Genomic DNA, 23,143 nt, shown 5'->3' with positions numbered 1-23,143 from the left:
GGCAGGGACTCATATGGAAAGCAGCCTGATTACCTTTCCACAAGGCAATTGTGCTGTGCTGGAGGCCCATGATCATTCTTAAGCTCTTTACTTCCTGTTGTGCCTGAGGGCAGTAGGGGTAAGAGCTGCAAAGCAGCAAAAATGGCAGGCCTGTCCTTTACCTCTAGGAGCTCAATCCCAGGGAAATGCTGGGATAGAGTTCAGGTGGGGCCAGGGTGGCTGTGCTGGGGTCCCAGATTGGGAGATCCTGACCAGTGACAAGTAGCAGAGGCAGGGGCCCATGTGGAAAACCATATGGCTTCTTTTCTGTAAGGAAGCTATGTTGTGCTGGAGGCCTGCAATAGTCTTTAAGCATTTTGCTCTCTGCGAAGCCTAAGGGCAGTAGGGGTGGGAGCTGCAATGTGGCAAAAATGAGGGGCCTGTCTTTTACCTCTGGGAGCTCTGTCCCAGGGAAATGCAGAGCTGCTACTAGCCCAAGAGCTCAGGCAGGGATGGGGTGGCTGGGCTGGCTTCCCATGCCAGCAAGCGTTGTTCTGATGAGATGTAGTGGAGGTAAACCTGTGGTCTGTTTGCTCTTCAGAACCTTGGATGTGGCACGTATCATTAGATTTTGTGAGAGAGCCTGGCCTCCTTTACAACTAATATTTGTACATTGGCCTTTAATCCTGCAATCTTGCTAAATTCATTAATTTTAATAGAAATTTTTGTATATTCTTTGGGAATATTTTACATAAATAGTCATGTCATCTGTGAATAGAGACAGTATTTTTCCTTCCTTTCCAATCTGTATGGTTTTTTTCACTGTAAGTCTTGCTTATTTTATGTATTTATTTATTTATTTTTGAGACAGAGTCTTTTCTTTTCTTTTCTTTTCTTTTTTTTTTGAGACAGAGTCTCGCTCTGTCATCCAGGCTGGAGTGCAGTGGCACCATCTCGACTCACTGCAAGCTCCACCTCCCAGGTTCATGCCATTCTCCTGCCTCAGCCTCCCAAGTATGAAAGCTACAGCCAAAGCTTTCTTTACTTGGTAGAGCCCTGGAGGCCATAATTACCCCACAGAGCTTCAGACTGCTGTTTTACTATGGATAGATTTTCTCCATTTATGAGGTTTTTAGGTGACTGAAATTTTCTCTGATTGGCACAAAAGTATACTTTTTTAGTCAGAAAGGGCTGTCTAGGAAAGACATAGCATATATATATATATATTTTTTTTCCTCTGTATGTGTTTCTACCTATTGTGTGTGAATATGTATCTAATGTGCTTATGTGTGTGTATTTAGAATATAGTGTGTATGGCTATGACAGAAAAATTTTTAACTAAGTTGCATTTAGTGTTGCTTTCCTGGGACTCTGGGAGTGATGTCAATAATTTTTTCTAGGAAGTGATTAAATAGGCCTCAAGAATTATTTTTCTCAAATTTTCTTTTTATTTTTGGTTTGAGACAGAGTCTTACTCTGTCACCCAGGTTGGAGTGCAGTGGCGCAATCATGGCTCGCCGTCCCCTTGACATCTAGGCTCAGGTGATCCTCTCATCTCAGCCCCCCAAGTAGCTGGGACTACAGGTGTGTGCTACCACACTTGGCTAACTTTTGTATTTTTTTTTTTTTTTTTTGAGATGGGGTCTAGCTCTGTCACCCAGGCTGGAGTGCAGTGGTGCAATCTCGGCTCACTGCAACCTCTGCCTCCCAGGTTCAAGTGATTCTCCTGCCTCAGCCTCCTGAGTAGCTAGGATTACAGGTGCCCGCCACCACGCCTGGCTAAGTTTTGTATTTTTAGTAGAGACGGGGTTTCACCATGTTAGTCAGGATGGTCTTGATCTCCTGACCCCGTGATCCTCCCGCCTTGGCCTCCCAAAGTGCTGGGATTACAGGCGTGAGCCACTGCACCTGGCCCAAGACAGAGTCTTGCTCTGTGGCCAGGCTGTGGTGCAGTGGCGTGATCTCAGCTCACTGCAGCCCCCGGCTCCCCGGTTCAAGTGATTCTCCTGCCACAGCCTCCCAAGTAGCTGGGATTACAGGCAGGTGCCACCACGCCCAGCTAATTTTTGTATTTTTAGTAGAGACAGGGTTTCACCATGTTGGGGAGGGTGGTCGCGATCTCCTGACCTTGTGATCCGCCCACCTCAGCCTCCCAAAGTGCTGGGATTACAGGCATGAGCCACCGCGCCCGGCCTGGCCCTTGGCATTTTTACTTACAACTGTTCCCATTCACCACCCCATCCCCCAACACTCAGTATCACAGCATGGTAAACTGGCAGTTTTGCTGTCCCCAGAGTCACCTGACTTAATTTGGATCTCTACAAAAATGCTTCTCACCTAACTAATTGTCAAAAACAATTAGTTGGTGGCAAACAATTAGGTAAATTCAACATTGTGGCTCTTTATTGCTGCAAGAAACAAGATAAAAAATTCAGCGGACAACCTGAGAAATGGGAAAATAATAAAAAGCTTAAGGGGGTGGCAGGCAAGATGGCTGAATAATGACAGCTGTGGTCTGAAGATCCCAGCGAGCTCATCACAGAAGGAAGGTGATTTCTGCATTTCCAACTGAGGTACCCAGCTTATCTCATCGGGATTGGTTAGACAGTGGGTGCAGCTCACGAAGGGCCAGCTGAGCAGGGTGGAGTGTTGCCTCACCCAGGAAACGCAAAGGGTCAAGGAACTCCCTTCCCTAGCCAAGGGAAGCTGTGAGGGACTGTGCCATGAAAAATGGTGCAGTCCAGCCCAGATACTATGCTATTCCCACGCTCTTTGCAACCCACAGATCAGGAGATTCCCTCAGGTGCCTATGCTACCAGGGCCCTGGGCTTCAAGCACAAAATTTGGTGGCTGTTTGGGCAGACACCGAGATAGCTGCAGTTTCTTTTCATACCCCAGTGGCGCCTGGAACACCAGCGAGACAGAACTGTTGACTCCCCCTAGAAAGGGGGCTGAAGCCAGGGAGCCAAGTGATGTAGCTCAGTGGATCCCACCCCAGCTTCGTGGGGGTAGAGGCGTCTGCTGATACTGAGGCTTGGTTAGGCAGTTTTCTGCTGTCAGTGTAAACAAAGCTGCCAGGAAGTTTGAACTGGGCAGAGCCCACCACAGCTCGGCAAAAACTGTAGCCAGACTGCCTCTCTAGATTCCTCCTCTCTGAGCAGGGCATCTCTGAAAGAAAGGCAGCAGCCCCAGTCAGGGGTTTATAGAAAAAACTCCCAGCTCCCTGGGACAGAGCACCAGGGGAAAGGGGCATCTGTGGGTGCAGCTTCAGCAGACTTAAACGTTCCCACCTACCAGCTCTGAAAATAGCAGAAAATCTCCCAGCACAGTGCTCGAGCTCTGCTAAGGGAAAGATGGCCTCCTCAAGTGGGTCCCTGACCCCTGTGCCTCCTGACTAGGAGACACCTCCCAGCAGGGGTTAACAGACACCTCATACAAGAGAGCTCCAGCTGGCATCTGGCAGGTGCCCCTCTGGGATGAAGCTTCCAAAGGAAGAAACAGGCAGCAATCTTTGTGGTTCTGCAGCTTCCACTGGTGACACCCAGGCAAATAGGGTCTGGAGTGGACCTCCAGCAAACTGCAGCAGACCTGCAGCTGAGTGGCATGACTGTTAGAAGGAAAACTAACAAACAGAAAGGAATAGCATCAACATCAACAAAAAGGACTTCCATACAAAAACCCCATCCGAAGGTCACCAACATCAAAGACCAAAGGTAGATAAATCCATGATGATGAGGAAAAACCAGTGCAAAAGGCTGAAAATTCCAAAAACCAGAACACCTCTTCTCCTCCAAAGGATCACAACTCCTCGCCAGCAAGGGAACAAAACTGGATGGAGAATGAGTTTAACAAACTGACAGAAGTAGGCTTCAGAACGTGGGTAATAAACTCCTCTAAGCTAAAGGAGCATGTCCTAACACAATGCAATTAAACTAAGAACCTTGAGAAAAGGTTAGAGGAATTGCTAACTAGAATAACCAGTTTAGAGAAGAACATAAATGACCTGATGGAGCTAAAAAAACACAGCACGAAAACTTCATGAAGCATACACAGGTGTCAATAGATGAATTGATTGTAGAGTTTCTGCAGACAGATTCTGCTTCAAGCAGTAGAAAGGATATCAGAGATTGAAGGTCAACTTAATGAAATAAAGTGAGAAGACAAGATTAGAGAAAAAAAGAATGAAAAGGCACGAACAAAGCCTCCAAGAAATATGGGACTATGTGAAAAGCCCAAATCTATGATTGATTGGGGTCCCTAAAAGTGACGTGGAGAATGGAACCAATTTGGAAAACACTCTTCAGGATATTATCCAGGAGAATTCCCCCAACCTAGCAAGACAGACCAACATTCAAATTGGGGAAATACACAGGACACCACAAAGATACTCTTCGAGAAGGGCAACTCCAAGACACATAATTGTCAGATTCAGCAAGGTTGAAATGAAGGAAAAAATGTTAAGGGCAGCCAGAGAGAAAGTTTGACTTACCCACAAAGGGAAGCCCATCAGAGTAACAGCAAATCTCTCTGCAGAAACTCTACAAGCTAGGAGAGAGTGGGGGCCAATATTCAACATTCTGTAAAAAAAGAATTTTCAACTCAGAATTTCATATCCAGCCAAACTAAGCTTCATAAGTGAAGAAATAAAATCATTTAGAGAAGCAAATTCTGAGATTTTGTCACCACCAGGACTGCCTTACAAGAACTCCTGAAAAAAGCACTACACATAAAAAGGAACAACAGGTACCAGCCACTGCAAAAACATACCAAATTCTAAAGGCCATCGACACTATGAAGAAACTGCGTCAACTAATGTGCAAAATAACCAGCTAGCATCATAATGAGAGGATCAAATTCACACACAATAATAACCTTAAATATAAACGGGCTAAATACCCCAATTAAAAGACACAGACTGGCAAATTGGATAAACAGTCAAGACCCATCGGTGTGCTGTATTCAGGAGACCCATCTCGTGCAAAGATGCACATAGGCTCAAAATAAAGGGATGGAGGAATATTTACCAAGCAAATGGAAAGCAAAAAAAAAAAAAAAAAAAAAAAAAAAAGGCAGGGGTTGCAATCCCAGTCCCAGATAAAAAAGACTTTAAGCCAACAAAGATCAAAAGAGACAAAAAAGGGCATTACATAATGGTAAAGGGATCAATGCAGCAGGAAGAGGTAACTCCTAAATATATATGCACTCAATACAGGAGCACCCAGATTCATAAAGCAAATTCCTAGAGACCTACAAAGAGACTTAGATTCCCACACAATAGTGAGAGACTTTCACACCCCACTGTCAATATTAGACAGATCAACGAGACAGAAAATTAACAAGAATATTCAGGACTTGAACTCAGCTCTGGACCAAGCAGAACTGATAGACATCTACAGAACCCTCAACCAAAAATCAACAGAATATACATTTTTCTCAGCACCACATGGCACTTATTCTAAAATTGACCACATAACTGGAAGTAAAACACTCCTCAGCAAATACAAAAGAATGCAAATCATAAAAGTCTGTCAGACCACAGTGCAATCAAATTAGAACTCAGGATTAAGAAACTCACTCAAAACCACAAAACTACATGGAAACTGAACAAACTGCTCCTGAATGACTACTGGGTGAGTAATGAAATTAAGGCAGAAAAATAAAGATATTCTTTGAAACCAATGAGAACAAAGACACAACGTACCAGAATCTCTGGGACACAGCTAAAGCAGTGTTAAGAGGGAAATTTATAGTGATAAATGCCAACAAGAGAAAGCAGGAAAGATCTAAAATTGACACCCTAAAATTACAATTTAAAAAACTAGGGAAGCAAGAGCAAACAAATTCGACAGCTACCAGAAGACAAGAAATAACTAAAATCAGAGCAGAACTGAAGGAGATAGAGACAGGAAAAAACTTCAAAAAAATCAGTGAATCTAGGAGCTGGTGTTTTGAAAAGATCAACAAAATAAATAGACTGCTAGCCAAACTAATAAACAAGATAAGAGAGAAGAATCAAATAGATGCAATAAAAAGTGATAAAATGATATCACTGCTGATCCCACAGGAATACAAGTTACTATCAGATAATACTATAAATACCTCTATGCAAATAAACTAGAAAATCCAGTAGAAATGGATAAATTCCTGGACACATGCACCCTCCCAAGTCTAAACCAGGAAGAAGTCGAATCCTTGAATAGACCAATAACAAGTTTTGAAATTCAGGCAGTAATAGCCTACCAACCATAAAAAGTCCAGGAACAGACGGATTCACAGCCGAATTCTACCAGAGGTACAAAGAGAAGCTGGTGCCATTCCTTCTGAAACTATTCCAAACAATAGAAAAAGAGAGACTCCTCCCTAACTCATTTTATGAGGCCAGCATCTTCCCGATACCAAAACCTGGCAGAGACACAACAAAAAAAGAAAATTTCAGGCCAATATCCCTGATGAACATCAATGCGAAAATCCTCAATAAAATACTGGCAAACCGAATACAGCAGCACATCAAAAAGCTTATCTACCATGATCAAGTCAGCTTTATCCCTGGGATGCAAGTCTGGTTCAACATAGGCAAATCAATAAGCATAATGCATCACATAAACAGAAGCAATGACAAAGACCACATGATTACCTCAATAGATGCAGAAAAGGCCTTCAACAAAATTCAACACCCCTTCATGCTAAAAACTCTCAATAAATTAGGTATTGGTGGACCCTATCTCAAAATAATAAGAGCTATTTATGACAAACCAACAGCCAATATCTTACTGAATGAGCAAAAACTGGAAGCATACCCTTTGAAAACCAGCACAAGAAAAGGATGCCCTCTCTCACAACTCCAATTCAACATAGTACTGGAAGTTCTGGCCAGGGAAATAAGGCAAGAGAAAGAAATAAATGATATTCAAATAGGAAGAAAGGACGTCACATTGTCTCTGCAGATGACATGACTGTATATTTAGAAAACCCCATTGTATCAGCCCGAAATCTCCTTAAGCTGATAAGCAACTTCAGCGAAGTCTCAGGATACATAATCAATGTGCAAAAATCACAATCATTCCTACAAACCAATAACAGACAAGCAGAGAGCCAAATCATGAGTGAACTCCCATTCACAGTTGCTACAAAAAGAATAACATACCTAGGAATACAACTTACCAGGGAGGTGAAGGACATCTTCAAAGAGAACTACAAACCACTGCTCAAGGAAATAAGAGAGGACACAAATAAATGGAAAAACATTCCATGCTCCTGGATAAGAAGAATCAATATTGTGAAAATGGCCATACTGACCAAAGTAATTTATAGATTCAATGTTATCCCCATCAAGCTACCATGTACTTTCTTCACAGAATTAGAAAAAATTACTTTAAATTTCATATGGCAGCAGAAAAGAGCCCATATAGCCAAGACAATCCTAAAAAAAAGAATAAAGCTGGAGACATCACACTTCCTGACTTTAAACTATACTGCAAGTCTACAGTAACCAAAACAGCGTGGTACTGGTACCAAAACAGAGATATAGACCAATGGAACAGAAAAGAGGCCTCAGAAATAACCACACATCTACAACCATCTGATATTTGACAAACTTGACAAAAACAAGCAATGGGGAAAGGATTCCATATTTCATAAATGGTGTTGGGAAAGCTGGCTAGCCATATGCAGAAAACTGAAACTGGACCCTTTCCTTACACCTTATACAAAAATTAACTCAATATGGATTAAAGACTGAAACGGAAGACCTAAAACCCTAAAATCCCTAGAAGAAAACCTAGGCAATACCATTCAGGACATAGGCATGGGCAAAGACTTCAGGACTAAAGCAACAAAAGCCAAAATTGACAAATAGGATCTAATTAAACTAAAGAGCTTCTGCACAGCAAAAGAAACTATCATCAGAGTGAACAGGCAACCCACAGAATGGGAGAAAATTTTTGCAATCTATCCATCTGACAAAGGGCTAATATCCAGGATCTACAAAGAACTTAAACAAATTTACAAGAAAAAAAGGAACAAGCCCATCAAAAAGTGGGCAAAGGATATGAACAGGCACTTCTCAAAAGAAGACATTTACACAGCCAACAAACATGAAAAAAAGCTCATCATCACTTGTCATTAGGGAAATGCAAATCAAAACCACAATGAGATACCTTCTCACGCCAGTTAGAATGGCGATCATTAAAAAGTCAGGAAACAACAGATGCTGGAGAGGCTGTGGAGAAATAGGAACACTTTTACACTGTTGGTGGGAGTGTAAATTAGTTCAACCATTATGGAAGATAGTGTGGTGATTCCTCAAGGATCTAGAATTAGAAATACCATTTGACCAAGCAATCCCATTACTGAGTATATACCCAAAGGACTGTAAGTCATTCTACTGTAAAGACACATGCACACATATGTTCATTGTGGCACTATTCACAATAGCAAAGACTTGGAGCCAACCCAAATGCCCATCAATGATAGACTGGATAAAAAAATTGTTGCACATATCCACCATGGAATACTATGCAGCCATAAAAAAGGATGAATTCATGTCCTTTGCAGGGACATGGATGAGGCTAGAAACCATCATTCTTAGCAAACTAACAAGAACAGAAAACCAAACACTGCATGTTCTCACTCATAAATGGGAGTTGAACAATGAGAACACATGGACACAGGGAGTGGAACATCACACACTGGGGCCTGTTGGGGAGGTGGGGCACTAGAGGTGGGATAGCATTAAGAGAAATACCTAATGTAGATGACAAGTTGATAAGTGCAGCAAACCACCATGGCACATGTATACCTATGTAACAAACCTGCACATTCTGCACATGCACCCCAGAACTTACAGTATTAAAAAAAAGAAGAAGAACAGAAACCAAAATAGATCCATCCTTGTATGGTTAATTAACATACAGACAAAGGTGCCAAAGCAATCCAATGGGAAAAGAAAGTCTTTTTAACAAATGGTGTTGAACAACTAGACATCAGTATGGAAAATAACAATGTTGTCTCCTACCTTATACCATAGACAGAAGTTAATTTGAGATGGCGATGTGGTTTGGATTTGTGTCTCCACCCAAATATCATGTCAAATTGTAATCCCCAATGTTGCGGGAGGGGCCTGCTGGGAGGTAATTGGATCATGGAAGCACATTTCCCACTAGCTGTTCTCATGATAGTGAGTTCTCACGAGATCTGATTGTTTAAAAGTGTGTAGCACCTCCCACTTCACTCTCTTCCTCGTGCTCCAGCCATGTAAGATGTGCTTGCTTCCCCTTCTACCATGACTGAAAATTTCCTGAGGCATGCCCAGGGATGCTTCCTGTATAGCCTGTGGAACCATGAACCAATTAAAAATAAAAAAAAAACCCAAAAAAACAAACAAACAAAAAAAGAAGATGGCCGAATAGGAACAGCTCCAGTCTACAGCTCCCAGCATGAGCGATGCAGAAGATGGGTGATTTCTGCATTTCCAACTAAGGTACCAGGTTCATCTCACTGTGGCTTGTCAGACACTGGGTGCAGGAAAGTGGGTGCAGTGCCCCGAGCATGAGCCGAAGCAGGGCGAGGCATTGCCTCACCCACGAAGTGCAAGGGGTCAGGGAATTCCCTTTCCTAGCCAAGCAAAGCTGTGACAGACAGCACCTGGAAAATCGGGTCACTCCCACCCTAATACAGTGCTTTTCCAATGGTCTTAGGAAACAGAACACCAGGAGATTATATCCTACACCTGGCTCAGAGGGTCCCATGCCCACAGAGCCTCGCTCATTCCTAGCACAGCAGTCTGAGATCGAACTGCAAGGCAGCAGTGAGGCTGGGGGAGGGGCACCCACCATTGCTGAGGCTTGAGTAAGTAAACAAAGTGGCTGGGAAGCTCGAACTGGGTGGAGCCCACCACAGCTCAAGGAGGCCTGCCTGCCTCTGTAGACTCCACCTCTGGGGGCAGGGCATAGCCGAACAAAAGGCAGCAGAAACGTCTAAAGACTTAAAATGTCCCTGTCTGACAGCTATGAAGAGAGTGGTGGTTCTCCCAGCACAGAGTTTGAAATCTGAAAATGGACAGACTGCCTCCTCACGTAGGTCCCTGAGCCTGGAGTAGCCTAACTGGGAGGCACCCCCCCAGTAGGGGCAGACTGACACCTCACAAGGCCAGGTACCCCTCTGAGATGAAACTTCCAGAGGAATGATCAGGCAGCAACATTTGCTGTTCAGCAATATTTGCTGTTCTGCATCCTCTGCTGCTGATATCCAGGCAAACAGGGTCTGGAGTGGACCTCCAGCAAACTCCAACGGACCTGCAGCTGAGTGTCCTGACTGTTAGAAGGAAAACTAACAAACAGAAAGGACATGCACACCAAAACCCCATCTGTACGTCACCATCATCAAAGACCAAAGGTAGATAAAACCACAAAGATGGGGAAAAAACAGAGCAGAAAAACTGAAAATTCTAAAAATCAGAGCACCTCTCCTCCTCGAAAGGAATGCACCTCCTCACCAGCAGTGGAACAAAGCTGGAGGGAGAATGACCTTGACGAATAGAGAGAAGAAGGCTTCAGAAAATCAAACTTCTCTGAGATACAGGAGGAGGTTCGAACCCATCGCAAAGATAAAAACCTTGAAAAAAGATTAGATGAATGGCTAACTAGAATAACCAGTGTAGAGAAGTCCTTAAAGGACCTGATGGAGCTGAAAACCATGGCACGAGAACTACGTGACGAATGCACAAGCTTCAGTAACCGATTTCATCAACTGGAAGAAAGGGTATCAGGGATTGAAGATCAAATGAATGAAATGAAATGAGAAATTTACAGAAAAAAGAATAAAAAGAAATGAAGAAAGCCTCCAAGAAATATAGGACTATGTGAAAAGACCAAATCTACGTCTGATTGGTGTACCTGAAAGTGACGGGGACAATGGAACCAAGTTGGAAAACACTCTGCAGGATATTATCCAGGAGAACTTCCCCAACCTAGGAAGGCAGGCCAACATTCAAATTCAGGAAATAGAGAGAATGCCACAAAGATACTCCTCAAGAAGAGCAACTCCAAGACACATAATTGTCAGACTCACCAAAGTTGAAATGAAGGAAAAAGTCTTAGGGCAGCCAGAGAGAAAGGTCGGGTTACCCACAAAGGGAAGCCCATCAGACTAACAGTGGATCTCTCGGCAGAAACTCTACAAGCCAGAAGAGAGTGGAGGTCAATATTCAACATTCTTAAAGAAAAGAATTTTCAACCCAAATTTCACGTCCAGCCAAACTAAGCTTCATAAGTGAAGGAGAAATAAAATCCTTTACAGACAAGCAAATGCTGAGAGATTTTGTCACCACCAGGCCAGCCCTAAAAGAGCTCCTGAAGGAAGCACTAAACATGGAAAGGAACAACCGGTACCAGCCACTGCAAAAACAAGCCAAATTGTAAAGACCATCGAGGCTAGGAAGAAACTGCATCAACTAACGAGCAAAATAACCAGTTAACATCATAATGACAGTATCCAATTCACACATAATAATATTAACCTTAAATGAAAATGGGCTAAATGCTCCCAATTAAAAGGCACAGACTGGCAAATTGGATAAACAGTCAAGACCCATCAGTGTGCTGTATTCAGAAAACCCATCTCAAGTGCAGAGACACACATAGGCTCAAAATAAAGGGATGGAGGAAAATCTACCAAGCAAATGGAAAACAAAAAAAGGCAGGGGTTGCAATCCTAGTCTCTGATAAAACAGACTTTAAATCAACAAAGATCAAAAGAGACAAAGAAGGCCATTACATAATGGTAAAGGGATCAATTCAACAAGAAGAGCTAACTATCCTAAATATATATGCACCCAATACCGGAGCACCCAGATTCATGAAGCAAGTCCTTAGAGACCTACAAAGAGACTTAGACTCCCACACAATAATAATGGGAAACTTTAACACCCCACTGTCAACATTAGACAGATCAACGAGACAGAAAGTTAAAAAGGATATCCAGGAATTGAACTCAGCTCTGCACCAAGCGGACCTAATAGATATCTACAGAACTCTCCACCCCAAATCAACAGAATATACATTCTTCTCAGCACCACATCACACATTCCTAAATTGACCAAATAATTGGAAGTAAAGCACTCCTCAGCAAATGTAAAACAACAGAAATTATAACAAACTGTCTCTCAGACCACAGTGCAATCAAATTAGAACTCAGGATTAAGAAACTTACTCAAACCCGTTCAACTACATGGAAACTGAACAACCTGCTCCTGAATGACTACTGGGTACACAACTAAATGAAGGCAGAAATAAAGATGTTCTTTGAAACCAAGGAGAACAAAGACACAACATACCAGAATCTCTGGGACACATTGAAAGCAGTGTGTAGAGGGAAATTTATAGCACTAAATGCCCACGAGAGAAGGCAGGAAAGATCTAAAATTGACACCCTAACATCACAATTAAAAGAACTAGAGAAGCAAGAGCAAACACATTCAAAAGCTAGCAGAAGGCAAGAAATAACTAAGATCAGAGCAGAACTGAAGGAGATAGAGACACAAAAAACCCTTCAAAAAATCAATGAATCCAGGACCTGGTTTTTTGAAAAGATCAACAAAATGGATAGACCACTAGCAAAAGTAATAAAGAAGAAAAGAAAAGAGAGAAGAATCAAATAGATGCAATAAAAAATGATAAAGGGGATATCACCACCGATCCCACAGAAATACAAACTGCCATCAGAGAATACTATAAACACCTCTACACAAATAAACTAGAAAATCTAGAAGAAATGGATAAATTCCTCAACACATATACCCTCCCAAGACTAAACCAGGAAGAAGTTGAATCTCTGAATACACCAATAACAGGCTCTGAAATTGAGGCAATAATTAATAGCTTACCAACCAAAAAAAGTCCAGGACCAGATGGATTCACAGCCGAATTCTACCAGAGGTACAAGGCGGAGCTTGTACCATTCCCTCTGAAATTATTCCAATCAATAGAAAAAGAGGGAATCCTCCTTAACTCATTTTATGAGGCCAGCATCATCCTGATGCCAAAGCCTGGCAGAGACACAACAAAAAAAGAGAATTTTAGACCAATATCCCTGATGAACATCGATGCAAAAATCCTCAATAAAATATTGGCAAACCGAATCCAGCAGCACATCAAAAAGCTTATCCACCATAATCAAGTGGGCTTCATCCCTGGGATGCAAGGCTGGTTCAACATACACAAATCAGTAAACGTAATCCAGCATATAAACAGAACCAACGACAAAAACCATATGATTATCTCAATAGATGCAGAAAAGGCCTTTGACAAAATTCAACAACGCTTCATGCTAAAAACTCTCAATAAATTAGGTATTGATGGGATGTATCTCAAAATAATAAGAGCTATTTATGACAAACCCACAGGAAATATCATACTGAATGGGCAAAAACTGGAAGCATTCCCTTTGAAAACTGGCACAAGATAGGGATGCCCTCTCTCACCACTCCTATTCAACATAGTGTTGGAAGTTCTGGTCAGGGCAATCAGGCAGGAGAAAGAAATAAAGGGTATTCTATTAGGAAAAGAGGAAGTCAAATTGTTCCTGTTTGCAGATGACATGATTGTATATCTAGAAAACCCCATTGTCTCAGCCCAAAATCTCCTCAAGCTGATAAGCATCTTCAGCAAAGTCTCAGGATACAAAATCAATGTGCAAAAATCACAAGCATTCTTGTACACCAATAACAGAGACAGAGCCAAATCATGAGTGAACTCCCATTCACAGTTGCTTCAAAGATAATAAAATACCTAGGAATCCAACTTACAAGGGATGTGAAGGACCTCTTCAAGGAGAACTACAAACCACTGCTCAGCAAGAGAAAAGAGGATACAAACAAATGGAAGAACATTTCATGCAAATGGATGGGAAGAATCAATATCCTGAAAATGGCCATACTGCCCAAGGTAATTTATAGATTCAATGCCATCCCCATCAAGCTACCAATTACTTTCTTCACAGAATTGGAAAAAACTACTTTAAAGTTCATATGGAACCAAAAAAGGGCCCACATTGCCAAGTCAATCCTAAGCCAAAAGAACAAAGCTGGAGGCATCACGCTACCTGACTTCAAACTATACTACAAGGCCACAGTAACCAAAACAGCATGGTACTGGTACCAAAACAGAGATATAGACCAATGGAACAGAATGGAGCCCTCAGAAATAATACCACACATCTACAACCATCTGATCTTTGACAAACCTGACAAAAAACAAGCAATGGGGAAAGGATTCCCTATTTAATAAATGGTGCTGGGAAAACTGGCTAGCCATATGTAGAAAGCTGAAACTGGATCCCTTCCTTACACCTTATACAAAAATTAATTCAAGATGGATTAAAGACTTAAATGTTAGACCTAAAGCCATAAAAACCCTAGAAGAAATCCTAGGAAATACCATGCAGGACATAGGCATGGGCAATGACTTCATGTCTAAAACACCAGAAGCAATGGCAACAAAAGCCAAAATTGACAGATGGGATCTAATTAAACTAAAGATCTTCTGCACAGCAAAAGAAACTACCATCAGAGTGAACAGGCAACCTACAGAATGGGAGAAAATTTTTGCAATCTACTCATCTGACAAAGGGCTAATATCCAGAATCTACAAAGAACTCAAACCAATTTACAAGAAAAAAACAACCCCATCAAAAAGTGGCAAAGGATATGAACAGACACTTCTCTAAAGAAGACTTTTATGCAGCCAACAGACATATGAAAAAATGCTCATCATCACTGGCCATCAGAGAAATGCAAATCAAAACCACAATGGGATACCATCTCACACCAGTTAGAATGGCAATCATTAAAAAGTCAGGAAACAACAGGTGCTGGAGAGGATGTGGAGAAATAGGAACACTTTTACACTGTTGGTGGGACTGTAAACTAGTTCAACCATTGTGGAAGACAGTGTGGCGATTCCTCAGGGATCTAGAACTAGAAATACCATTTGACCCAGCAATCCCATTACTGGGTATGTACCCAAAGGATTATAAATCATGCTGCTATAAAGGCACATGCACACGTATGTTTATTGTGGCACTATTCACAATAGCAAAGACTTGGAACCAACCCAAATGTCCATCAGTGATAGACTGGATTAAGAAAATGTGGCATATATACACCATGGAATACTATGCAGCCATAAAAAAGGATGAGTTCATGTCCTTTGTAGGGACATGGATGAAGCTGGAAACCATTACTCTCAGCAAACTATCACAAGGACAAAAAAACAAACACCGCATGTTCTCACTCATAGGTGGGAATTGAACAATGAGAACATGGACACAGGAAGGGGAACATCACACACTGGGGCCTGTTGTGGGGTGGGGGGAGGGGGAGAGATAGCATTAGGAGATATACCTAATGTAAATGACGAGTTAATGGGTGCAGCACACCAACATGGCACATGTATACATATGTAACAAACCTGCATGTTGTGCACATGTACCCTAGAACTTAAAGTATAACAATAAAGAAAAAAAACCCACCGGCACTCCATTTCCAGATATTTGAAAAGACATAGGGCCTTGCTCTGGATTAGGCGTTGGCTTGATGGTATGTTATAACTTGTTTGATATTCTATATGATCACTAAAATGTTCTCCATATCAGCAATAAGGCTGTTTGGCTTTCTCAATATATATGTGTTTAGTGAAGTAACACTTTTAATTTTTTTCAAGAACTTTTCCTTTGCTTCCACAACTTTGCTATTTGGTGCAAGAGGCCTAGACTTCAGCCACTCAGCCTGCCATGTGCCTTCCTCACTAAGTTTAATCATTTTGAGGTTTTGATATAAGGTGAAGAAAGTGCAAGTCTTCCTACCACTTAAACAACTAGAGGCCATTTCAGGATTACTGTGTCTCCTATATTCAGTATGTTTCTGTCTCAGGCCATAGGGAGGCCCTAGGTGGAGAAAGAAGATGAGGTAACAACTCATCAGAAAAGCAGTCAGAACAAACACATTTGCTGATTAAGTTCATGATTTTACCCAAGTGAGATTCATAGTTCAATATCATAATAAAAATGGTAATAAGAATTCTGAAGAAAGTTCACTTACTGTACCTAACAATGATAAAGAAAAGTGGAAAATTAACAAAATGTGGTATAGAGACACAAAGTCAACACAATGCTGCTGGAAAAAATGGCACCAACTGACTTGCTGGATGGAGGGTTGCCACATGGGTGGGTTTAAAAAAAAAAACCCACCATGATATCTGAGAAACATAATAAAGCCACATGCAATAAAAGTAAAAATTTTTAATATTTGGTGTGTAGGCATTAAAATTCCTTGGGTAATTTAATTCTAAATATTTTATTTTTTGTTAGATATTGTAAATGGGATTGTTTTCTTGATTTGTGTCAGATAGCTTGCTGTTTCATTATAGAAATATTACTAATTTGTTTTTGTTGCATTTGTCTCCTCCAGTGATATTTAATTCCTTTTGTAGACTTGTTTTTGGTGAAATTCTTAAGAGTTTTCTGTACATATGATCATGTCATGTGTAAAAAAAAAAATAAATAAATAAATAATAACTCTTTCCAAGTTAAATGCTTTTTATTTCCTTGCCTTATTGCTGTGGTGAAAACTTCCAGTACTATGTTGAATGCAAGTGATGAGATTGGGCATTTGTGATGTGTTTTTTATTTGAGGAAAAGCTTTTATGTTTTCCCCTCTGAATAACATGTTAGCTCTAGGTTTTAAAATCATGGGATTTATTGCACTAGTGGCCTAGATTTCAGCCACTCAGCCTTCAACATTCCTTCCTCACTAAGTTCAATCATTGTTAGAGGCCATTTCAGGGTTACTGTTTGTCCTATTTTCAGTGTGGTTCTGTCTCAGGGAATAGGGAGACCCAATTCTTTGCCTAAATGTTTGAGTTGTTACCATGAAAAAATTATAAATATTCTCAAATGCTTTTATGATATTGACTGAGATGATCATATAGTTTTAATCCTTTGTTCTCTTAGTGTAATGCATAACATTAATTTCCATATATACAATCATTTTTGCATCACTGGGATGAATACCGCTTGATTGTGAAAAATAAAATGTTTAATGCAGTGTTGAATTCAGGTTGCTAGTTTGTTGTAGAGCATTTGTGTGTCTATGTTCATCATAGATATTGGCCTCTGCTTGTCATAATTTTTTAATTTTTCTTTTTCATTAATTATCTCAAAATTATAATTGCATATATTTATTGAATTTAGTGTGATGTTTTCGTATGTATTTAGGTTGCATATTAATCCAATCACATGCAGTTATCATTTCTTAGTGGTGAAAACATTGAAAAGTGTCTATTCTAACTCTTTTGAAATATACAGTATTTTACATTTAACCATAGTCATGATAGTGTGTGAAAGAACAGAATAATTTACTAGTCTTCTCTTATTGTCACTTTGTACCTAATGGCCAAATCAAAGGCCCCTCCCCTGTCTATTGTAACCACATTTCTACTCTCTGACCTTAGGATATCAAATTTTTATTTTCTTAGTATCCATATGAGTAAGATAATACAGCATTAGTCATTCAGTATCTAGCTTATTACAGTTAAAATGCTGTCTTCAAAATTTATTCATGTTATTGCAAATTACAGGATTCCTCCTTGGTCACTTTTCAGCAGCAGCCTGCTCTTCTTTTTCAATCTCTTCAGGATCTCTGTAGAAGTAGAGATCAGGCATGACCTCCCACGGGTGTTCACGGGAAATGGTGCCATGCATGCGCAGAACTTCCCGAGCCAGCATCCACCACATCAAACCCACTGAGTGAGCTCCCTTGTTGTTGCATGGGATGGCAATGTCCACGTATCGCAGAGGAGAATCTGTGTTACACAGAGCAATGGTAAGTAGGTTAACATAAGATGCCTCCGTGAGAGGCTGGTGGTCAGCCCTGGGGTCAGTAACCACAAGCCATGGCTCCCGGAAGGCTGCCTGGATCTGGTTAGTGAAGGTTCCAGGAGTGAAGCAGCCAGCAATTTTTGCCAATTTTTTAAAATTCATATTACTTTTTTCTTGCTATTGAATTACATTGGTTATATCTTCTTAACTCTTTGTCACATATACTGTTTGCAAATATTTTCTCCAATACTGTAAATTGACACCTCACTCTTTTATTTTATTTTATTTTATTTATTATTATTATTATACTTTAAGTTTTAGGGTACATGTGCACAATGTGCAGGTTAGTTACATATGTATACCTGTGCCATGCTGGTGTGCTGCACCCATTAACTCGTCATTTAGCATTAGGTATATCTCCCAATGCTATCCCTCACCCCTCCCCCCACCCCACAACAGTCCCCAGAGTGTGATGTTCCCCTTCCTATGTCCATGTGTTCTCATTGTTCAATTCCCACCTATGAGTGAGAACATGCGGTGTTTGGTTTTTTGTCCTTGCGATAGTTTACTGAGAATGATGATTTCCAATTTCATCCATGTCCCTACAAAGGACATGAACTCATCCTTTTTATGGCTGCATAGTATTCCATGGTGTATATATGCCACATTTTCTTAATCCAGTCAATCATTGTTGGACATTTGGGTTGGTTCCAAGTCTTTGCTATTGTGAATAGTGCCGCAATAAACATACATGTGAATGTATCTTTATAGCAGCATGATTTATAGTCCTTTGGGTATATACCCAGTAATGGGATGGCTGGGTCAAATGGTATTTCTAGTTCTAGATCCCTGAGGAATTGCCACACTGACTTCCACAAAGGCCGAGAAGCGATGACTCCTCACTCTTTTAATACTCTTTCACTGTGCAAAAGCTTTAAACTTTGATATACTCTCATTTGGTTATTTTTCCTTTTATTCCCTGAAAAGTTCAGGTCTCATTTCTAAATCCTTGCCCAGCAAAATATCATGAATCATTTCCCCCATTTTCTTCAAGAAGTTTCATAGTTTCCAATTTTACATTTAATTCTTTATTCAATTGGGAGTTAGTTTTTGTGTATTTTTAGATGTAGACTTCTAATCTAATTCTTTTGCATGTAATTATCAAATTTTCCCAGTACCATTTACACGGTAAATGTTTTATTTTCCCTGAAGTGTGCTCCTGGCAACTTTGTGAAGAATCAGTTATGTTTAGGAGCTTTAGTTTATTTCCTTTCTACTCTGTTCCAGTTGTGTCTGTGTCTGTCTTATGCCAGACAATGCTGTTCTGGTTACTATAATTTTGTAGTCTATATTAAAGCCAGATACTTCAATTACCCTGGATCTCCTCATTTTCTTTAATATTTTTTCATTTAAGATTTTTGTTGCTCCATACAATTTCAGAATTATTTTCTTCTGTTTATAGACAAAACTAACATAACATCAGAAATTTAATAGGGATGCACAGATCAATAGATTGCTTTGAGTAGTATATATATTTTAAGATATAAATTATTCTAACACATAAATATAAAATATATTTCTACTCATTTGTGTCGTCAATTTCTTCATTCAATGCTTTTATTACAAAATGAATTATTTTTTAAAGAGTTTTCATTACAGAAATCTTTGGCTTGTTCAGATCTCTTCCTTGGTACTTTTGTAAGCTATTGTCAATGAGACTCATTTCTTGTTCTCTTTTTGAAATTACCCACTGGTGGGATATAGAAATGCTACAGGTTTTTGTATGGCTGTTGTGTATTATGCAATTTTACTGAATTTCTTTATCACTTCCAAAAGGTTTTAAGGGGAGAGTGTATTTTCTTTCTTTCTTTTTTTTTTTTTTTTTTTTTTTTTTGAGACAGAGTCTTGCTCTGTCGCCCAGGCTGGAGTGCAGTGGCACGATCTCGGCTCACTGCAAGCTCCGCCTCCCAGGTTCCTGCCATTCTTCTGCCTCAGCCTCCTGAGTAGCTGGGACTACAGGCGCCCGCCACCACCCCCAGCTAATTTATTTTTTTGTTTTTCTTTTAGTAGAGACGGGGTTTCACCGTGTTAGCCAGGATGGTCTCGATCTCCTGACCTCATGATCCACCCGCCTTGGCCTCCCAAAGTGCTGGGATTACAGGCGTGAACCACCGCGCCCAGCCAGGAGAGTGTATTTTCTACACATAAGTTCAGGTCATCTCCACACAGGCCCAGTTTGCCTCCCTCTTTTCCGATCTGAATGCCTTTAATTTCCTTCTCTTGCCTAACTGTACTGGCTAGAACATCCCGAACTAGGTTGAATGAGGTGCTGAGAGTGGGCATAATTGGCTTCTTTACCTCCGAAGAAAATATTTCATGTTTTCTTCATTGATTATGATGTTAGTTGTGGGTATTTCATTTACTGCCTATATGGTATAAAGATACATTCCTTCTATGCCTAATTGGTTGACAGCTTTTATTATATCAAATTCTATAAAACCGTTTTATTTTTAAATCTATTGAGATGATCAAATGGCGGTGTCCCTCCTCCTTTATAAGACTATTTAAAACATCCTTGCCTCAGAGGGACAAATCCCATTTGAACATGGCAAATAATCCTCTTAATATAAAGTGGAATTAGGTTTGACAGAAATTACCAGTGAAGCACTGTGGGCATATATTTGATAGGAGATTTTTATTATGGATACAATTTACTTGTTATTGGTCTCTTCAGATATTCTTTCTCATGACTGGATTTGCGTACGTTGTATGAGTACAAATTTTTTCATTTATTCTACGCTGCTCTTTATTATATGCTTCCTTCTGTAAAATTTGGACTGTTTGTTCTTCCCATTATATTAATAGTTGCTTCAGGTGTAACATAAGGTTATTTTTTAATTACTTTTCTGGTATCACAAATATTGGTGTTTTGTGTTTCATTTTTCATTTGTCAAAATATTTTTTAACTTCCATTTGGATTTAATGATTCACCCATTCATTATTCAAAAGCATATTGTTTAATTTCTATGTGTTTGTGAACATTCTAATGTTCATTCTACTGATAGTTCCTAGGTTCATGCAATGTGCTTAAAAATGTGGTATAATTTCTGTATTATTAAATTTAAAACTAGTCTTGATTCGTAACATAAGGCCTACGCAAAGATCCATCTTCTGCAGAGAAGAATGTAGATTGTGCCGCTGTTAGACGAAGTATTCTGTATACGTCAGTTTGCTTTATTTGGCATAAAGTGTAGTGTAAGCCAGATGTAGTGTAAGTCAGATCCAGATGATCTGCCCATTGCTGAAACTTCAGTACTTAAGTCCCCTATTATTATTGTATGGCAATCTATCTGTCCACTCAGAAGTTATTACATTTGTTTTATATGATTGGGCACTTCTGTTTTGGGTATATATGTATTTACAATTACTATAACCTCTTGCTGAATTAACCCCTTTTACCATTATGTAATAAACTTATTTCCCAAATTTTATGGTTTCTGGCTTCATGTATAGTTTGATGGAATAAGTTTAGCTACTGATACTCGTTTGCTTTCGATTTCTATACAATAGTTTTTCATCCCATTACTTTCAGTCCATGTGTCCTTACAAGTGAAGTGAGTGTCTTATAGGCAGTATTTTATAATATCCATTCTGCTACTCTATTTTTAATGAAGAATTTATTCCATTTAGATTCAAAATATTGTTAATATTTAAAGAAATGTTTGTAAATTGCTTTCTTGTTTATTACTAGATCCTTCCTTCATTTTTTTATTCTCCCACTATCTTGTAATTATTTTTTAATCTTGTGGTGTTGTAAAATGTCTTACTTTTTATTTTTTGTGTATCTACTATAGATATTTGGTGGTTCCATGAGACAACAAAAACACCTGATAAGCTATTTTAATAACAATTTTGATGGAAAAATAAGCGGTAACATTTTCACACTAATCTCTGAATTTTGAATATTCACCTGGATACATAAAAGTTGTACATTTTAGAGGGTACATGTGGTATTTTGATACATGAATACAGTCAGTAGTAATTGAACTAGGGTAGTTGAAACATGCACCACCCCAAACATTAGTCTCTTTTTATGTTAGGAACATTATAATTCCTCTATTATTTCAGCAACCTTAAACAATAACATGAAATACTGTTTACTGTTGTCACCTTACTGTACTATCAAATATTAGGACTTATTTATTCTACTTGTTTTTGTACTCATTAGTCAAAATTGTTGTCTTCCCCCCTTGAATAGAAGATCATTCAGTAACCAGCAATCAACTCTGCGCACCAAGCAGATCAACTATTTTATATTTTAACATATACATGAGAACACGCAGTGTTTTTTTTTTTTGTGCTTGGCTTCTTTCACTTACCATAATGACCGCCAATTCCAGTCATATTACTGAAAGTGATATGATTTTGTTCCTTTTAATTAACAATTTTCAATAGTGCATATATATAATATTGCCATTTTCCATGCATCCCTTGATGAACTTTCAGGTTAATTCAAAAGCTATTGTGAATAGAGCTGCAATAAGGAGATGGATGAAAATATCCCCCTAATATACTGATACCTTTCATTGTGATAAATACTGAGTAGTGGAATTGACACAGTATAGTGGTTACATCATTTGTTTTATAAGACAACACAATACTGTTTTCAAGAATGGCTATACAAATTTACATTCTCAGAAACAGTACATGAGCATAACCAATTGTATGCATGCTCAACACCATCTGTTGTCTTTTAGATATTTGTTTTAATTGCACAACATTCCATTGTGGCTTGAAATTGCACTTCCATGATGATTAGTGACAATGAAAAATTTTACATATACCTGTTGGCAACTTATGCCTTCTTTTAATCTATCCTTTAAAATCGGATTATTTGCTTGCCTTCTGATGATATGAATATATATTCTCATCGCTGTAAAAAACATAGTTATCAGGTTTTTTTCCCATTATAATTTTGGTTTCACTATTTTGTTACCTCTATTGTGCAAAAGCATTTTAGCTAGATGTATGAACTTATGTCTGTTTTTGCTTTTGTTGCCTCTGCTTTTCAGAGCTTACCAAAATATCTTTGCCTAGACAAATATCCAGAAGCATTTATACAAAGATTTTATCTACCACTTTTTATAGTTTCAGACATAAGCACTTAACCCATATTAATTTTATTTTTACATATGGTAAGATTCATTCTTCTGCATATGATTACCAAGTTTTCCCGGCAACTTTCATTGAAAGCACTATCCTTTCCACAACGTATATTTATGGTGATTTTTAA

At 39.5% G+C, this 23,143-nt stretch overlaps 1 long non-coding RNA gene across 1 annotated transcript in view; it reads left to right on the top strand.

The window, feature by feature from the left end:
• The window catches only part of LOC106634305 (uncharacterized), a 92,434-nt gene extending 71,098 nt beyond the window's left edge, over positions 1 to 21,336 (top strand). Inside the window, exons 3-4 of the long non-coding RNA XR_010111250.1 lie at positions 17,667 to 17,854; positions 19,918 to 21,336. This is a non-coding gene — a long non-coding RNA (uncharacterized LOC106634305). The remainder of the gene's footprint in view (positions 1 to 17,666; positions 17,855 to 19,917) is intronic.
• Positions 21,337 to 23,143: the final 1,807 nt, after the last annotated feature.

The sequence above is a fragment of the Pan paniscus genome, chromosome X (assembly GCF_029289425.2).
Source record: "Pan paniscus chromosome X, NHGRI_mPanPan1-v2.0_pri, whole genome shotgun sequence".
NCBI classification, from domain to species: Eukaryota; Metazoa; Chordata; class Mammalia; order Primates; family Hominidae; genus Pan; species Pan paniscus.
Note: the sequence above shows the minus strand (reverse complement) of the source record. Positions and strands in the feature narration are given on the sequence as shown.